The following is a 19,209-nucleotide window of genomic DNA, read 5'->3' on the forward strand; positions in this document are numbered from 1 at the left end:
ACACATCCTGGGGGTGCAGACGGAGCTGGCGGAGTCAAGGGCCTTGGGAATCAACTCTGGGTGGCAAGCAGTCTACAGATAAGTGGACCGACTCCAGCCTCGTCGCAATTAAATAAAATCCAGTACATTTCAGCTTCTGAAGCACCACCACAGCTCCAATGAAGACACCTCACAGGCCAATGATTAAGTACATGCCCCTTTGTAATCCACTGCTTCCCCCCTTTTATCCTTTCCGATCCCGCCTGTTGCTGGGTGTGCCTCTCTACAGCATTCCTGTTCTTCCAATATGGCGCCGGGTGGGGAAGACTGAAAATTGGATCTTGGTGGACACAGCCAGTAACCTTAAAGCGCTGGCATGGACAATTGTACGATCCAACGGACTCATCGAAGACAGAATCTCTACAATTTATTGTTTTGTTCTCCCCTGCGTTGTTGTTTTCCAGGTATTTTTTTAATTATTTGTTGAGGGTTTGGGGGAGAGGGGGTTATGGTTACACCGGCATTCCCAGTTGCACCATTCACCTCTCCAGTCTATCATGGGGACCCCACGACATGCAACCTTTACCTTCTTTTAGTATCGCTTGCTCATCCACCTTACAGGCATCACCTATAACGTCAGTGGCCTCAATAGCCCCTCTAAAAGGCTTGCCATAATGGGAGAGGAGCCCGCCATCCTTGGAGAGCTCCAGGCGACCGAATCCCCCATTTGCTTGCTCTCAGAGACCCACCTACTGTGGGTCAACCCATGCAGACTCAGTTCCCGCAAGTTTCCGATCCAGTACCACACGTCATACAAAGCTAAAATGCCTGGCAGACCTCGAACAACAACATAAACACTCCACCTCGAATAAGCTCTAGAGGAAGGTCTTGGCGGTCCGAGGTCAACTCTGCACCCTAATACTAGATAAAGCCAACTATCTTCTCACTAGACATGGGGCTAGGTTCCATTAGGGGTGTAACAAGCCAGATGCCCTACTATCCCACAAACCGTGGGTGCACCAAACGATTCCTGGGGGAGTTTTGGAACGATGATGGGATGTACACACCACCACTACCGGCAAACTCCAGGCCTTCTTGCTCCTTTTATCACTTGCTGTACACAGCACCCCCAGAGTTGTGTCACACTTACCTTGAGTCAGTCACTCTTCCCCACCTCTCGGTGCCGGCAGAAAAGGACTTGGACTGCCCTGTCACCCCCAGGTGATACTGAACGCCATTGAACAACTCATGGTTTCTATGGACCCAGGCACTGACGGCTTCACTGCACTATTCTATAAAGTGTTCTCTCCCCAACTCCTGCCTATCTCAAGGAGCCTAATTAATGAGTTTATGGCAGACACAGTAGTAGCCGGCAGCATGTCTGAGGTCTCTGTTGTTTTAATTCCAAAACCGGGCATGGAACCTATGCGTTTCTCCTCATACCATCTTATTCACTGCTTAACCCAGATCTCAAGCTCCTCGCCAAGGTAGTAGCTAATCGACTAGATAAATTCCTTCCTGATCTGGCCCATCCCGACCAGGGCAGGTTCATCCTCCATCGCACCACTGGCAACAACACCAAGCAGGTGCTGCATCTCATCAACATCGCCAGGAGATAGGGCAGAATGGCGGTCCTCTTTCCACTAGATGCAGAGAAGGCATTCAATAAGGTAGACTGGAACATAATGTTCGATGCCTTACTGAACTATGGCACAGGTCCCCGCTTTCGGGGTTGGATTTCAAAGCTTTACTTGTGCCCCACAGCCAGGATCAGAACTAATGACCAGGCATTCAAACCCTTGTGCATATCCTGAGGCACTAGAAGGGCTGCTGTCCTTCCCCTCTCCTTTTTGATCTCTTGCTGGAGCCTCATCTACAGAAAATCATGAACCAACAACTGACACATGGCATCTCCTTCTGCTGCGACACCTTTAAGTTATCTACCTTCACAGATGACCTCCTCCTTATCCTCACCGAGGGTCAGCATTCCCTCCTGCCACTTGTTTACCTTCTTAAGGAATTCCAGGTGGTGGCTTGCCTTAAAAGCAATATGATCAAGTCCGAGGGCTTAGTTCTTGCGGGTGAGAAAACACTCATGGACTCTCGGAACACTATCATGCCATTCCATTGTCCACTGACTCTGCTCGATACCGAGCCATTAAACTCACACCCAATTTACAGTTATGTGCATGGCTCAACTTCAACCACCTTCTTAGTGACACGGATACCTCTGGCTGCATGGAGAAACCACTCCCTCTCCTGGGTGACACATATCTCAGCACTCAAAATGACATTGCTACTGCATATTCTTTATCCTCCAGGCCATGCCACTCCACATTTCAAAGGACGACATTGCACACTTGCTGGCAATATGCATGCAATATTTCTAGATGGGAGGCCGATCCCTACTGGCTGCAAAGACCTGTATGAGGTGCTCTAAGGATGGTGGATTGGGGATCCCAAATCTTACCCTATACTACCAAGCCTCACAACTCCAATATGTGATTGAATGGCTGAAGGGGGTGATCTGGCAAACAGTGGTGTCACATAAACCAGACTCTATCAGCTAGACTTATTGGCGTGGTCCCGTGTGTCCCTAAAAGTATGAGAGGGAGTTTTCTGTATGTCTCCCGGGTCACATGGACCACACTCACCGTGTGGGATTCAACAAGGTCGGGCCTTATCTCCTTTACCTCCCCACTCACAAATATACTTGACAATGCGGACTCCACCCCAAGCAGGCCAAGGAGAGATTTCCAGAAATGGAGGTCCAAAGGCTGCTTCCACCTTTGCAACTTATACATCAAAGAGGCGCCATCGTCCTTTGAAGTCTTTATGGGCGACTAAGGGCAGCATTCCGGAGTCTGAACGTTTTCATTACCTGCAAACCTGCCACTGGATTACACATCCCACCAGTAGGGCAGGCACTACCAGGGCCCTAACTCCCTTTGAATTTTTTTTCCAGCGCCTCGCTACAACCAAACACCTGGTTTCACAGATGTATAACATTCTCAAGGGCAAAACGCCCTTTCAAGAGCAATGAGAAAAAAACATGAACATCACAATAGACCGTAAAAAGTGCAATGAAATATACAAAACCAACTTTGCCCTCCACCCCCAAGGCAGGGAGCTCTTATATAAACTTCTGTATTGTTGGCACCTAAAGCCCACCATCTCTACACCATTGACCCTACCCGTCCTGACACTTTGTGGGAGAGATGTGGGGAGAATGTCTCCCTCCTGCATATTATGCGGAATTACACTGTCTTTGGGTACTTCTAAGACAAAATCTTTCTTGCCATATCTCAGATACAGGATTACCCCCTCGACAAAATCCCAGGCAGAACCTCAGGGGGATTTTATGCCCTAGGCTCCACTTTAGATAAACAAATCTCCCACCTCCTGCTGCCAGCGAAACACACAATCCTCTCCCTTTGGGGCAAGACCGTAACCCCGGACTATGAACAATGGCTCCTTAAACTCTGGCATCTCCACAGGCATGAAAAATTGGCTTATGTGTTGGCCGATAAAGCCAACCTTTTCCTTAAGCAATGGAATCCAGCTCTCTCCTATCTCACAAGGCCTACAGAGACCTAACATTCCCTCAAATGTTGTGCACCCTGGGTCGGCTGACCTCTCTGTCGCCCCACCCTTCCGCTCTCAAGTGCCCTCAAAGGACTAATGGTACATTTCTCCTTTACTGCAACCATGGGTGACCCGGTGTGGGAGGTGATGGGTTTTGATGGGTTTCAGTAGGGGGGAGTTTATGTGTGGCAGCATCCATCAAATAGTTTTGGAAGTTCTCTTTTTCTGTGGAAAATGCAATAAAAACTTATTGAAACTATAAAGTACATTCAACAAAGGTACACTGTATGTGTTATTTTTTTCAGTAGAACTTCTGAAGAAATGTTTTTAAAACCTTATTATTCCTAGGGAGCATGTTCCAATAGCACATTCCAGAGAAAATTATCATGAGGAAAATTGGTTTGCCTTTGTTATACAATCTTTCCTTCAACTTCGGATACATAACTTAAGGTCAGGCAGTTTTCTTGTTAATGCCCCACATACCATTCATTAACGTTTTTTAGAACATTGAAATGTGGGAGCTCAATCGAATACAATGGTGCGGGGAAGGGCCTAGAATAAATGATTAAGATGCTTTTGTTAACTTTCCAGTATTTCTCTTTGGTACTGATTGCTTTAACTTGAACATCTCCCACCAGTGGGTTGAGAGTATTAACCCAATAGGGAAATTTAATCGATGTTAAATGCTCTAGACCCTTGATCAGCCTATGATTTAGGAAGCTGAAATATAATGAATGACAGGTACTTCTTTGTGAGTGATGCTACAAGTGTGCAAGAATATATTAAGCAAAATTACAGCCAATGTAAAAATCATTCTTGCACATGGTCCCAAGTCAACAGGCAGGACTGCAGGAGGGCGATGTTGGAGGATCTGCGAGTTTGGAAACCCCTTACCCCCTCTCGGTGCGGTCGCCTGCATGCAGTCAAAATGTCGGTGCTTCCCAAGGTCTTATATCTTCCAATGTCTCCCTACTCCTATCCTGCAACATCAGATCCAAAGTCCAACGTGAAAACCCTAACTTCATCTGGGGTGGACGCAGGCCGCGTTTCTCCAACAAAATTCTTATGCTTCCTCTGGATAGGGGTGGGCTGGCGTGCCCCAATTTGCTTGAGTACTACTGGGCCTCCCATCTCCGTTTCATCTCTGAATGGAGGCGCGGGAGAGTGAGAAGGTATGGTTCCATATGGACAGACCAGTAACTAGAAGATCCATTTGGGACCTCCCCTGGCTGCCCCTGATCGCATGTTCCCGTAGTGCAAACATTGCCCTCCCGACCAGGACAGTACTTTACATTTGGGACAAAGTAGGAGTTTCTAAGTGCCTCACCACTTTTCGTCCCCTCACACCGGCATCGCTGGGAACTCACCATTCCCGCCTGCTATCAACCCCCAAGCTTTCTCTGACTGACTGGATGGTGGATGCAGAACGATTAGAGATCTGTTTCTGGGCGATACATTTAAATCCTTTGACCACTGTAAGGAAGAGTTCCAACTCTTGAAGGGAGCCAAACTACAATATATACAGCTCCGTCATTGGGTGCACACATCTTCTTTGCAACAGGCAGCCACTCGAGCGTTCACTCCTTTTGAACGCCTGGTACGCTCTTTGGACGACTCTAAGGGGCTAATATCCCGGACTTATCATGCTTTGCAACACCCTCCACGTGTTGCCCTTCATCCATATCAGCGTCAATGGCAGTCGACCGCTCCTTCTGAAATCGCCCCGCCCAATGGAACCGCCTGTGGCGAGATATCCCAAAAGTTTATTGCTGTATCTCCCAACAGGAAACTGCGTACAAGATTATGACTCATTGGTATTATACCCCCCTTCGGCTGAATAAGATGTTTCCCACTACCTCCCCTCTATGTTGGAGATGATCGAATTCCCAGGGTGACTTTCTTTACATCTGGTGGGCTTGTCCGCTCTTGAACCTATATTGGAAAGAGGTCCTAAGTCATATCAAAATGGTGCTTGGCTTCCCCCTGCCTGAAACTCCAGTTGCAGTACTCTTGGGCCTTAAACCTGACAATCTGCGCGCACTAACCTGCAGTGATTGGCATATCGCCCTCCACATGTAAGGTGCTGCTAAACAACTTATCGCCCTATACTGGAAGAAAGCTGAGACCCCTCCAATTAATGTCTGGTTTACTCGTTTGTGGCATACTGTGACTATGGAACTACTTACAATGAGTCCTGACATCATTAACTCTGGATATAATTATCCATATTTGTTCCATTCACACGCCAGCATCTCTGTTCATCCATTGGAGAGGGCACATTTGTAACATACATGGTGGGGTGATTTAATTGCGCTTCGGATATATCTGTTATACGCTTTCCCGAAATGTACTGTTGTAAAGAGTTTGTTTGTTTTCTGCAATCTATGGTTTTTAATGGTTCTATTATTGAGACATCTCTCTAAAGCGCTCTGATACCCCTTACAGGGTCATGTTCGCGCTATAAAAAACACGAAATAAATAAAAATAAATAAATAAACTTACCATGCACTAGCAGTCCCGCGACACCCACTTCACTAAATGATGGCAGCTGCTGGTCACCTACCTCTGTAAAATGGAACACGCCCGTCTTCAACCTCCGAAGCTTCGGGCCCTGCGCTTCTTTGATGACGCTGTGTATCCCCCTGATCTTGAACCCCTGCACATCCCGACTGAGCCCCCCTGTCCATTCGCCCTCATCCCCTCCATCTTGGTATCCTTCTCTTCTCCCTCCTCTCTCCTCTTTAAGATTCCCTGTTGCCTATACCTCCTTTGTTTATTACTCTAAGTTCACTTTTTTATTTGTATTCATGTTGAATTTTTTTTTTTTTTGTTCTTCTTGATTGAAGGCTCCTCTTACTTGAGATTTGAGGCTGTGTCTACTTTACTACGCGGCCGGCCCGTCCTGGGTTGTAGTAGGTGACTTGCTGTGTAACTTTTGCATCAACAAAATCCACCTGCATTTTATACGCCTACTTAAACTACTCGGCCGGCCCTCTACAGGGTTGTAGGCGACACGCTGTGTACATGAGGAAAGTCCTTCTGGTTTTCTTTTGAAAATAAAAAAAGATTTAAATGAAAAATCGTTCTTGCTGAGAGACACTAATCCAAATGAACAGCCAACTGACGGACTTTCAATGCCACTTGTCCCCTGCTGAGGGTGCGGCCCACGGGTTTATTTTAGCAATGCCTGTTTAAATATGCAACATCTGCACAACCATCTAGTCTTCTCAATTAATACTCACTGCTACCTACTGTGGGTCAGATTTACACACTGCCTATTGTAGTACGTAAAGTAGTAGCAGTGCTTGATTTGCAAAAATAACTGCCAGGGCCCTCATCAGGCGGCCACTGCATCTTGCATCACTTAGTGCCCCTACCAGCGCTGCTAATGACAGTACCAACAGAACTACTAACCATCACATTCCTACAAGTGTGACTATTCAGACTATTCCAGGCCCCCAAAGCTATTAGTATGGCTTGGACTGCAGTTTTTAGTCATTTTGAATACATATTATATAAATATTATCCTGCTGTTGTGCTCGTCTCTAAATTAGAGTAACAGCGCCACCATGTGGCCGACTGTCATAAGTACCAGTGTTGACAATTCAGTGCTGGTGCCGAGCATCGAAAACCACCGGCTCAAATTTAGCACTAAGTAGTATTACAGTATTACTGCTCACATACTACAAAATGCAATTTCACAAACCTATGTCTGGAGACCTATGCCTCCACATCTCCTATCTTTTCTGTGCGAAGGTCTCTCTGCCATATATGCACAGATATCACACACATAAGTATATGTTTCTGAAGTAAATGTGAGAGAAACAAAGGAGTGTGGCTGGAAAATGAGAAATACTTACTTCTAAAAGGGGGCGGTTTAGGGGAATTCGTAATGGCCAGAGATGCTGACTTTGCAAACTGAGAACCCAGGTTCAAGTCTCTGCATCGACTCAACATCCTGTAATTTTGGGCTAGTAACTTAATCTCCCAGGGCCTACAAAAATGAAGATGTCCTTGTATAATGTATCTGGTACACATGTAAAATGTCCCAACACCTTTGAGTCGAGTTTGCACTATGCTAAAACTGAAAAAAAAGAAAAGGATGGGGAGGGACATGCTAATACAAAACACACCCACAAAACAGTAACAGAATTGCAGCTCATTAAATAAACTTCTACATTTAATACAATCCTAAAGGAGTCTAAACAGTTGTAAATGTGCTCAAACCCTACCTTCGAACAACTGATACTGCCACACACTCCCGAAGAAATCAATGGAGGCAGTAAATTAATATAACACACCATAGGAACTATTATTACATTAAACTAATCCGTTCAACATTTAATATACATGTACTTTTAAGTGCTTAAAAATAATTATTATAATTACATTAAATAATAAACTTTATTTAAAAAAATACCTTACTCTTTTCAATGTATTTTAAAAATGTATAATGTTTTTAAATTAGTTAAATGTATACATTTTAACCATGTTTACTAAATAATAAAAAATATCAGTGAGGATGAGTCCCATTTAATACAGCAATATATTTAATTGTATTTGATATTTAATGCACAATTAACTTAAGGAGTCAACATTTTACAAAATGTTACTTTGTCATTACCAAGTTAATAATACATGTTTTACATTATTTTAGATAGTTTATAAGTTAAATATTATTATTGGTTTTTTTTACAAATAAGAAACCCTATTAAATTCCCATAAACTTTCCCTTAAGGAGCTCACGTTCTCTGTAGGTGGTGATGTCCGCCTACTAGGTGGCATATAAAATACAGTTGTATAGTTATATGTAGTAACTTTACGGCCATAAATACAATAGTAGGAAATGAAGACGTAAGTCTACACTTCGGTGCAACTCTCCACTCAGAAATGGCCCATAGCAAAATAATGGAGAGTTACATATAAGGTATTGTAATAAACATACATGTGGGTAAATAAGTCTTATGAGGTTAAAGAAGTGAACGGTGTTTCCTTTCACAATATTTGTAGTTTGGAAGAAGTACTAACTACCAATATCCCCTTCGCTCCTTGGCAACTCATTAGCTCTGTAGTCGTGCATTGGCAAGCTCTCTAGTTAAGGTGGCACGGGCCGAGCTCTGTAATGTCTCGATGTTGACTGGACCAGATGTCGGGCCACCTTAAGAAGCACGCTTCCTTTGCCCCCAAGGAATCTTATGAAAGAACACACACATGAGGAGTGTCTTTCTTATCTGACGTGGAACGCCGTCTCCTAGGGCAGGTAGTGATTCACACTTGACAGCCTGGAATTTTCACGCGGCGAATTACTGAAAAAATATTGATTTTTACTGTCAAAATGCTCCTAAGCACGTCAGAAAGCGAATCATATATCACCTGGAAATTCTACCTACCCTCTGCAGAACTCTTGGAATAACTTTTTCTTTTTTTGATGCCCTGAAACATCATTTAGCAGAGAGCTACGTTTTTAATTGGAAATAGCGTTAAACTCTAAATAACATAACACAAGTAGATTAAAATATAGCACATGTAGATTAAAATCGTGATCTAATTAGCTAAAGCAGTTATATGAATTTTGAGTCATTTTCCTGGGCGCTTACATGCATGACAGTGTTATGAAGGTCGGAAACCATTTTTAAGACAATATTTGTGCCTTACCTTCATATAAATGGAAAAACATTTAAAAACAAGGCGTTTCAGAGAGTGCCAAAAGTATGTATGTTTCTTAATAGTTATTATAAGTACTAAGACTTACATTTTGTTGCCAGACTTCTGCAATTTAGTCCATCAAACAACAATTGCACAAACACAAATCCAAGCATCCTCACTCAGACTGAAGTCAACGACCCACTCACTTTGCCTTTTGTGATACTAGATTGGTGTGCAGTCAAGTAAAGGTAAAATATACCACTCTAAAATATACCACTCTAAAATATACCACTCTGCCTTGCACACACAGCCCAGTATGGCCACATCCCTGGTTCCCGCACAACTATTTCTGTCTCACCAGTCGAGCAGACGCCTATGTGCTGCCATTTTGCCTGTATATCTACCCTAATATGTATTATGCAAACCACATAATTACTACTATGTAAACACTGTGAAGTGCTCGGTTGTCTTTGGCTCAAGCTTGCGCTATATAAAACCTACAAAAAAAACTAAAATTCTGGGGGGTGATTCCTGGCAATGTTCTGATATAATTGACTGCCTTCAACCAACGTTTGTAAAGTAGCCCTAATGACTGAAAACGCATTTACGACAAAAGGCAGGGTAGTCCAGAGCCAGAGTGGACCACAAAGGAGCTCACTCACAACAGATGCACAACCAAACCTCCTTTTCAGCTCTGAGTAGCCTCATGTTTGTCTGAAGAGAGTGGAGAAGTTTATTAAATTCCACAAACAATTGCAACTCAAACTAAAGATAGTTTCTCCTGAGTTTTAGTGATATGAGGAAGCAGAGAGATGGTATGTTTTGAATAGTGGTTCTACTTTGCCAATGGTATGTGTTGTTTGTACCTTGTAAGGGCAGTAGAGTTGATAAGGAATAATCATTCAGTTGCAAAGTGTGTCTATTTGAGGTATTTTGCTTACACTATCATGTTGGCTTACTGCAGATTCGGAGTGCTGTGAGGCACCAGAAGCAAAGATAATAACAAAAGCTGGATGAAGGACGGCACAGATAACACAGTGAGCATCTGCATCAAAGGACAAGCCCTGGAAGACATTCTGAGCATTCTGTGTTTCAGGCTACAGCCTACAACATGGCCTCAAAATACTCTAACACATCCAAGTCCATTAGTAGGGTTGTCAGATGGAACGAGAGTCCACTCTTCTGAGGACAAGCATTAGCTTGCGTGTTGTCTGCACAATGTGTTGCCATGAATCTAGACGCTTGACACGGCTCATGTATGCCCATCAAGCTCTTTGTGGACAACTCTTGGGTTGTTAGTGAGATCCTCTAGGGCATTTGAGCATGGCCTGCCCTATTCACATCCCTCATACGGATCCAAGGTCCTTTCTTTGGCACATAATGAGCCCTGAGGGCCTGATTTAGTAGTGTGTGTGTTCACGTTTGTGTGTGGTGGGGGAGTGGAGCTCACTGCTCTGAACAACTAAGGAGAAACAGGTTCAAGGTAAATAAACCTTGTGACTTTGAAGCACGAAAACGTATGTTCCAATCCTGCCTTCCTCCCTAAACTAATTGAGGTGATCCTGTACATATTACTTTATCTCCATTTTTCTCTTTCCCATCGGACACAAATTGGGACTTCCTAGATGCACTACAGTTTGCAGGTGTGCTATTCAAGAAAATTCATTCCTAAAGAGCACATGGCAAGAGGCACATTCTGCACCATGAAAGGTATTTTTATTCATTACTTGTAGTTTAAAGCAAAAATTATATATCAACTTTACACACTCCTGCTCCGGCCAATTACCCGCGCCAAGGTAACCCGTAACAGCAGCACTTTTAGAAATGTCATTCATTCAGTCATTCGTTCACACACTACTTACTACTTAAGATTAAGTGCTCTCCAATTGTTTCCACTTTTAGCAGATAAGAGATTCGAGACCCATGGATAGTAAGTAATGTGTTTGTTAGACTTGGCATCTTATGGCGTGCTTCCCCCGTTCTTTTGCTTTCTACCCTCCCGGTTTTTTACTCCAGTTTTGCTGGTATAACATTTCTGCGTGCTTTTTGCACTGCTGATCAGTGGAAAAGCGCTGGTGCTCCTGTGGTAAATTGTGTTGTGATTGGATGTTCGACATACATGTCAGTCCCCAGTAAAGGGCACTTGTGGGTGCCGGGGCTTGTGAGTCGACCGCTTCTCGTGTGCCTGCAGCACGGATTGTGCCACCCACGTACATAGCCCAAAAAAGGGTATAAGCGAGTCAAGTTTGGTAAGCCTGAATTCAGCATCTAAAGACGCAGCCTTTAACGAGGGTGCCCTTTTCGTGCAGAGTTCATAAAGGCCACTTTTAGAAAGTGGGTATTATTTTTCTTGGTCATCCTGTGTGCCTCTATTGGAATGTGGATTGCCTGTCTGGTTTTTGGGCGACAGATGGCTAGGAAGCAGGGTGGCTCCCGATAGTCTAGGTAGGTTAGGAAAAGGCTTAATAGACCTGGGTTGCGATGGGGGTAGGAGGGAAGGGGGGAGAGGGAGGAGATGTCTTTGCACCTCAAAGGGCCAGGTCTGCCTCTGACAAAGCCGTCTCCACCTCCTGCCAGGAATTCATGCCAGAGAAGGCCCAACTGGTTCTGGCCGGACACAGACACCCTCTGCCTGGAAGATCAAAGGATTTTTAGATACAAATTCTGAGTCCCAGACCCCTGAACTTTAGAACTCATCTGGATCAAGAAGACTGCCAAGAAGAAGTGCCAGAGCAGCTGCTAAAAGGAACGACTGCTTTGCTGCATGCTTTGCTGGGCTGACCTGCAGTGGCAGCTTCTGTCTTGGGTAGTGAAAGGCCTGGACTGGACTTTCTGCACTGCTTTGGTGAGACTCTCCAAGGGCTCAAAGTAGAACTTGCCCCCTGTTCACAAAGTCTCAGGAACAGCAAAGACTTCAGGTTCTTCGACCCGCAGCACTTGGGACTGTGTGTTTTGTGCTGCAACCCAAAGAACACCAATCCGATGACGTCTACGACGCCACTGCCGACTCCGTGTCCCGAAGGCACTGGAGGGGGCACCACCGCAACGTGACCCTGGTCTAACCAACGACGCCTGTTGATGCCGCTACCAAGCCGCTGCTTGCACCGCGACCTGTGGCCACCGCACTCTGCACCGCCTTGCTTCACGCCGAAGCTTTGGCACTGCAGAGAGCACCGCTACAATGCCGCACCACGACCCTGGTCTCACCGACTATGCCTTTTGATGCCACCATTGAGCCAAAGCTTGCACCGCGACCTGTGGCCACTGCACTGCCTCACTACACCACGGCACTGTGGCCTTCCTGATGCCGCCACCTCAAGCCGAAATCGACGACGCTGCTTGCACCGTGGTTCGAGGGCACCGCTTGTAAGTCACACGACGCACCGCCCTCATCCCGCACCACAGCCTTGGCCTACCCGACGCCTGTTGGCGCCAGCGCTCCTGATCCCATCAGAAAGGAGCTCGACCTGCAAAGCAAGTGACTTCAAAGGCCCCATTGCCCTGCATCTCTGAAAGGTACTGTTTGCGGGTCTTCCCGACACCTTAGCTGACCTGCAACCCCGCGGTCAGTCAGAACTGTTTTTGGATTTGTGTGTTCACTACGCCGTTGTAGCCCGGACAGAGCTATCCACACAAGGAACTCTGTTTAAAAAAGCAACGTATTTTTGAACTGTGAATTTTCGGTGTAGTATTGTGGATTTTTATCGTTTTTGGTCTTGTTTTAATTATATAAAAATATTGGATATTTTTCTAAACTGGTGTGGTGTCGTTTGGTAGTGCGTACACTGCATTACTGTTGGTTATGTGCAAATGCTTTACACACTGCCTCTAAGATAAGCCTGGCTGCTCGGGCCAAGCTACCAAGGGGGTGAGCAGGGGTTATTTAAGATGTGTAACTCCCTTATCCTGACTAGGTTGGTGAGTTTTGCCTGGCTTTGGCACACGCCTTAACCTACCAAAAATCCAATTTCTAACATTGGTTGTCAGCGGTGAGGATAGGACTTGCATTTGCACTTGACTTACAGTGATTGGTGTACACTACTACCATATCGCAGACCGTTATGTACCACAGATTAACCCGTTTTTCTTTTTGGTTGATTTTTGTGATCTTGCCGGATTAACTTTCTACTTCAGCATGCCGGAATTAATAGTATCATCCGTTGCACCCATGGACATTGCCTTTGAGGAGGATAGGTTGGAGCTCTACACGGTTCGGGAACTGAAATCCGTTTGCAAAAACCTAAAAGTCCAAGTCAGAGGCCTCACTAGAAAGGACGAGCTACAAAAGGTGCTGAGGGCCTTGGTAGCAGCCAGATACGCAAGTGGGCAATCTGGTGACCTTAGTGGAGAGGCGGGGGAGCCTAGTCCCAGGATGGATGTGCTTTTGGGAGGGGAGAACCCTTTCAACCAGGCAGCAGTGGCCTGTCCCCAGAGGATCTGGAGGACAGGCGGGAAGCAAGGAGAGCCGCCACGGAGCTAGAAAATATTAGATTGGCCATGGAGGAGAAGAGAATGCTATTCATGCTGGCCTTCCGTAACCAAACTGCCCGCTTCAGGAAACTCGCTCAGGCGAACCTCGAGGCCAGCCAGGAAGAAATGAAGAAGGGTATTACCAAAATACCACTCTGGTCGAATTTCAACCTGGACAGAAAGTGTGGGTCATGGCCCCTGTGGAAACTTGTGTCTTGCAGGACTAGTGGACAGGGCCCTTTGAGGTGATGGAGCGCAAAAGTGAGGTCACCTACCTGGTGGATTTGCAGGCTCCTCGGAACCCATCAAGGGTCCTCCACGTGAACCGCCTCAAGCCCCACTTCGAGAGGTCCGAGTGAGCACGCTCTTGGCGACTGACGACGGGGAGGAAGCGGAGAGTGAACCTCTACCGGACCTCCTGTCTGCCCAAGAGGGGGATGGGTCAGTGGATGGTGGATACGACGTGGATACCGGTGACAGCACCCCAGTAAAGCACAATATTTACCAGCTAGCTGACCGAGTCAAGGCCAGCATCAAAGAGGAGGCCTAGAAGATGTTGGCGCTAGGGGTGGATGAGCCGTCCAACAGCCCCTGGGTCTTGTTCCCGAAGGCAATGGCGCCCGGGGCCACCCGGGAACTGCGGTTCCGCATGGACTATTGAGGGCTCAATGCCATCACAAGGACTGACGCACACCCCATCCCCCAAGCCGATGAACTCATCGACCGGTTGGGAACGGCCATAATCCTTAGTATGTTCGATTTAACGTCAGGGTACTGACAGATCCCTCTAACCGAGGGGGCCATAGAAAGCTCCGCATTCTCGACCTCGGACAGGCATTACCAGTTCCATGTGATACCCTTTGGTCTGTAAATGCCCCTGCCACCTTTCAGAGGTTGGTCAACCAGGTGTTGGCCGGGCTGGAGGAATTAAGCACTGCGTACCTTGACAACATCGCAGTGTTCAGTTCCAGTTGGGACGAACACCTGCTACACCTCAAGGAAGTGTTGAGGGCGCTGCAGATGGCATGCCTCACGATTAAGGGCAGTAAGTGCCAGATCAGGCAGGGGTCGGCGGTATACTTGGGACACCAGGTAGGGAGCGGCCAGGTGGCACCCCTACAGCCCAAGATTGACACCCTCTGGGCTTGGGAGCCCCCCCAAGACCCAGACCGAGGTGAGGGCCTTCTTAGAACTCACCAGATACTACAGGAGGTTTGTTAAGGGGCATGGCACCATCGTGGCCCCCTTAACGGAGCAGACTTTCAAGAAGCAGCCAAAAAAGGTGATCTGGACTGAGTCCTGCCAGAAGGCGTTTGGTACCCTGAAGGCCGCCATGTGCACAGCCCCCGTGCTCAAGGCCCCGACTTCTCCAAAGAATTTGTTGTGCAGACCGAAGCATCAGAGCATGGAGTGGGAGCGGTGCTCTCACAACTGAACGAAGAGGGCCTACATCAGCCGGTAGTCTTCCTTAGCAGGAGACTACTCCCCAGGGAACAAAGATGGTGTGCCATTGAAAGGGAAGCTTTTGCAGTGGTCTGGGCCCTGAAGAAGCTGAGGCCCTACCTGTTTGGGACTCAGTTCTGGGTCTAGACTGACCACAGGCCCCTCAGGTGGTTAATACAGATGAGAGGGGAGAATCCAAAATTGCTGAGGTGGTTCATCTCCCTACAGGGAATGGACTTCACGGTGGAACACCAGCCTGGGACAGAATACGCCAATGCAGATGGCCTGTCCTGGGTCTTCCGCCTTAGTGAAGAGAACTCCCAGGAGTGTGGGTAGTTACCCCTAGTTTCAGCTGGAGGGGAAGTGTGTTAGACTTGGCATCTTTTGGCGTGTCCCCCCCCCCCGAGTTTTTTACTCCATTTTTGATGGTATAACGTTTTTGCGCGTTTTTCGCACTGCTGATGCTCCTGTGGTAAATTGTGTTATGATTGGATGTTTGACCTACTTGTCAGTCCCCATTAAAGGGCACTGCGGGTGCCGGGGCTTGTGAATCGACCGCAACTCGTGGGCCTGCAACACGGATTGTGCCACCCACGTGCGTAGCCTGAAAAAAGGTATAAGTGAGTGAAGTTTGGTATGCCTGAACTCAGCGTTTAAAGACGCAGCCTTTAGCGGGGGTGCCCTTTTTGTGCTTAGTTCATAAAAGCCACTTGTAGAAAGTGGGTATTATTTTGCTCGGTCATACCGTGTGCCTCTGCTGGAATGTGGATTGCCTGTCTGGTTTTTGGGCGACAGATGGCTAGGAAGCAGGGTGTCTCCCGATAGTCTAGGTAGGTCAGGAAAAGGCTAAATAGATCTGGGTTGCGATGGGGGGGGAAGAAGGAGGAGATTTCCTTGCAACTCAAAGGGCCAGGTCTGCCTCTGACAAAGCCGTTTCCACCTCCTGCCAGGAATTCACACCAGAGAAGGCCCAATTGGTTCTGGTTGGACACAGACACCCTCTGCCTGGAAGATCAAAGGATTTTTAGATACAAATACTGGGTCCCAGACCCCTGAGCTTTAGAACTCATCTGGATCAAGAAGACTGCCAAGAAGAAATGCCAGAGAAGCTGCTAAAAGGAACAACTGCTTTGCTGCATGCTTTGCTGTGCTGACCTGCAGTGGCTGCTTCTGTCTTGGGTAGTGAAAGGCCTCGACTGGACTTTCTGCAACCGCTTTGGTGAGACTCTCCAAGGGCTCGAAGTAGAGCTTGCTCCCTGTTCACGAAGTCTCAAGAACAGAAAAGACCTCAGGTTCTTCGACCCGCAGCACTGGGGACTTTGTGTTTTGTGCTGCAACCAGAAAAACACCAATCCGACGGCGTCTATGACAGAGCTTTGGCACCGCAGAGAGCACCGCTGCAACGCCGCACCGCGACCCTGGTCTCACCGACGACGTCTGTTGACGCCGCCACCGAGCCGCTGCTCGCACCGCGACCTGTTGTCACCGCACTCTACACGACGACGCAGTGGCCTTCCTGACGCCGCCACCTCAAGCCAAAATCGATGGCGTTGCTTGCACAGTGGTACGAGGGCACCACTTGTAAGTCACACGACGCACCGCCCTCATCCCGCACCGCAGTCTTGGCCTACCAACGCCGGCGCCATCGACTCCAGTGTGTTAGCCGACGACAGCTCTTCGGCAATGATGGCACCGCTGCTTGCACCGCGACCTGTTAGCACCCTGACGAGCACCACTTTCATCGCGCACCACGACCCTGGTCTCACCGACGACGCCATCCGACGACGCCACTGCGCCGCTCCTCGCATCGCTGTTGGTTATGTGCAAATGCTTTAAACACTGCCTCTAAGATAAGCCTGGCTGCTCGGGCCAAGCTACCAAAGGGGTGAGCAGGGGTTATTTTAGACGTGTAACTCCCTTCTCCTGACTAGGGTGGTGATTTTTGCCTGGCTTTGGCACACGCCCTAACCTACAAAAAATCCCATTTCTAACAGTGTTCGATGGAGAAGTCGGAATAAGAATGGACTTAATGTGCTTCATACATCGTGCCAAGTATGACACTTGTGAACAAATAAATGAAAGGCCACTTGCAGCACAGACAGAGGCAGTTAAATGGAACACAAACTACTGTGTGTGAGAAGATCAGTTATTGTGAGTCCAGGTGGATGGGTGTTCTAGAGCAAGTGGGCCTCCAACGAAGATGGTTACAAACCCTGCGCTGGGGCCCATGACGCACCGGCTATGCTGAAGGAAATGCCATCTTCTTGGGACTTTGGCAAACTCTCGATGCAGAGTTCATAGAGTGAGTACCACGGGGCCAGTTCATTGGTTTGAGGACATACGACCAATCATATCTGCCCTCAAGCAGTAACTACCTCCCACTCCTAGTTTGACATACCAGAATGAGGCATAACACGTGACACTGCGAGAGCCGCGGCGGAGCTCGCGCAGTTCTGCACTGCGAGCTGCACGTGCTCCCTCCAGTCCCGTGCGCGCCTCCACCTGCGCGTCCACCTGACCCCTCAGGAATGGGGAGGGTCTGGCACCGGCTTCAGGAGGCGGGAGCAGGGGCCGGGCTCGCAGCCTGCTCGCAGCTCAGCCGTGAATGCGCGGCCCGGGGCTACAAACTTTTGAATCTGTGAGAAGGCTGCGTGCGGCCCGGGGAGCTGCTCGGGCGGCACTCACAATGAGTGGGAGAGGAAAGCTGTTTGCAGCAATCACTGCTAATAATCCGCTCTAATCTCCCCCGCGATAAAAGAAAAAAAAAGAGGCAATTACGGCCGCACATCACTGAAAACGGCGAGAGACGCACGAATTAGGAAGCAACTCTGGACAAATAAATAAACATTTTACAAAATGCAACCCGGGCACGCTGTTTCCTTGGAAACCCACTATGAACAAATGCAAAAGTGTTGGAGGAGTTTTGGAAAGTTTTATCCTTGGAGCCAAACTTTGTAAATGGGTGCTAACACCAAGAAACGTAAAATGATAACAATACAACATTTCTATTCAGTGTGTTCTTTGTACAATTTTGCGTGCTTGCTATTTTGGACAGTAAGTGCTGTTCTTCGTGATTCAACCACTTTTTAAGAAATGCATTTATTTATGTACATATATATCCGTTTTACCAGTATTGGTGCATATGTACACATATACATAGTTTACTCTCATGGGCTCTGTGTACACGTGTTCTACACTCAGATTGTGTGCTCTGTACATCTATGCCCGTGGGCTGTGCGGTCGGGTGCTGAGGTACAGAAATATATATTGCCTGTGTCTTGTTTACACACATAAAGGCATATTGTATTTCTTAGTCATGGGTATTGTGTGTTGTGCACATATGCTACTTATGTTCTACACTTACGCCCCAGGCGTGTGGCTCTCTGTATGTGTGTGTCTACACATGTATGCATCTCCTGTGGTCGTGCAGGTATGTAACATGCTAGTATGCTCTACACTCTACCTGTGTGTGTTGTGTACATATAAATGCATAGTGCACTCTCAAGTAGCATTACTTTTTACATTACAGTAAGTAAGAGTATTTAGAAATATTAAATAAAGTCATGAAGAATGTATAATTTATAAATGTTAGTAACCATCACACACTGCAGGTTATATCGTGTAAAGAGCCTGAGCGCAGATAGAGGGGGGCTGCAGACCTGCTCCTTAGCAGCAGCGAATAAACTCACAAGAAAACAGTATGAAACTGACCTTTGCAGCAGTGGAAGGTTGGGGTGCTGGGAGGGGTCCAGGGGTCCTGCGTGGGGGGTCCAAGCCCTGGCCTGTGGGTGCAGAAGCGGTGCGGAGTGGGAGCCCGGCAGCCTCTACCTCCCCTCCATCCGGAGCAGCTCTACGCCCGATAAGGACAAGAAAGGAGCAAGGAAGGAGGAGGCGGCGGCGGACTACACTGCAGCAGGTTTAAGAAGGGGGAAGGAGGCATGGTTAGGCGGCACTGACATCCAGCCCCCCTCCCTGCTCCTTAACCCCTCCCTCCCTCCCGCGGAACACCTTCCCCGAGTGGCGGGGCTCTAATCTCAGGGGAGGCGCGCCCCTCCTTCTTGCCTCCCTCTCGGGTCGGCCTTTATG

General features: G+C 47.4%; 1 protein-coding gene across 1 annotated transcript in view; it reads right to left on the bottom strand.

Moving 5' to 3' along the window:
- Positions 1-18,989, bottom strand: part of COL14A1 (collagen type XIV alpha 1 chain) — a 559,513-nt gene extending 540,524 nt beyond the window's left edge. The window contains exon 1 of the mRNA XM_078686835.1: positions 18,835-18,989. The gene's annotated coding sequence lies outside the window, so the exon portion shown is untranslated. The remainder of the gene's footprint in view (positions 1-18,834) is intronic.
- Between the last annotated feature and the right edge of the window lie 220 nt (positions 18,990-19,209).

This window comes from Lissotriton helveticus, chromosome 4_1, assembly GCF_964261635.1.
Source record: "Lissotriton helveticus chromosome 4_1, aLisHel1.1, whole genome shotgun sequence".
Lineage (NCBI taxonomy): Eukaryota > Metazoa > Chordata > Amphibia > Caudata > Salamandridae > Lissotriton > Lissotriton helveticus.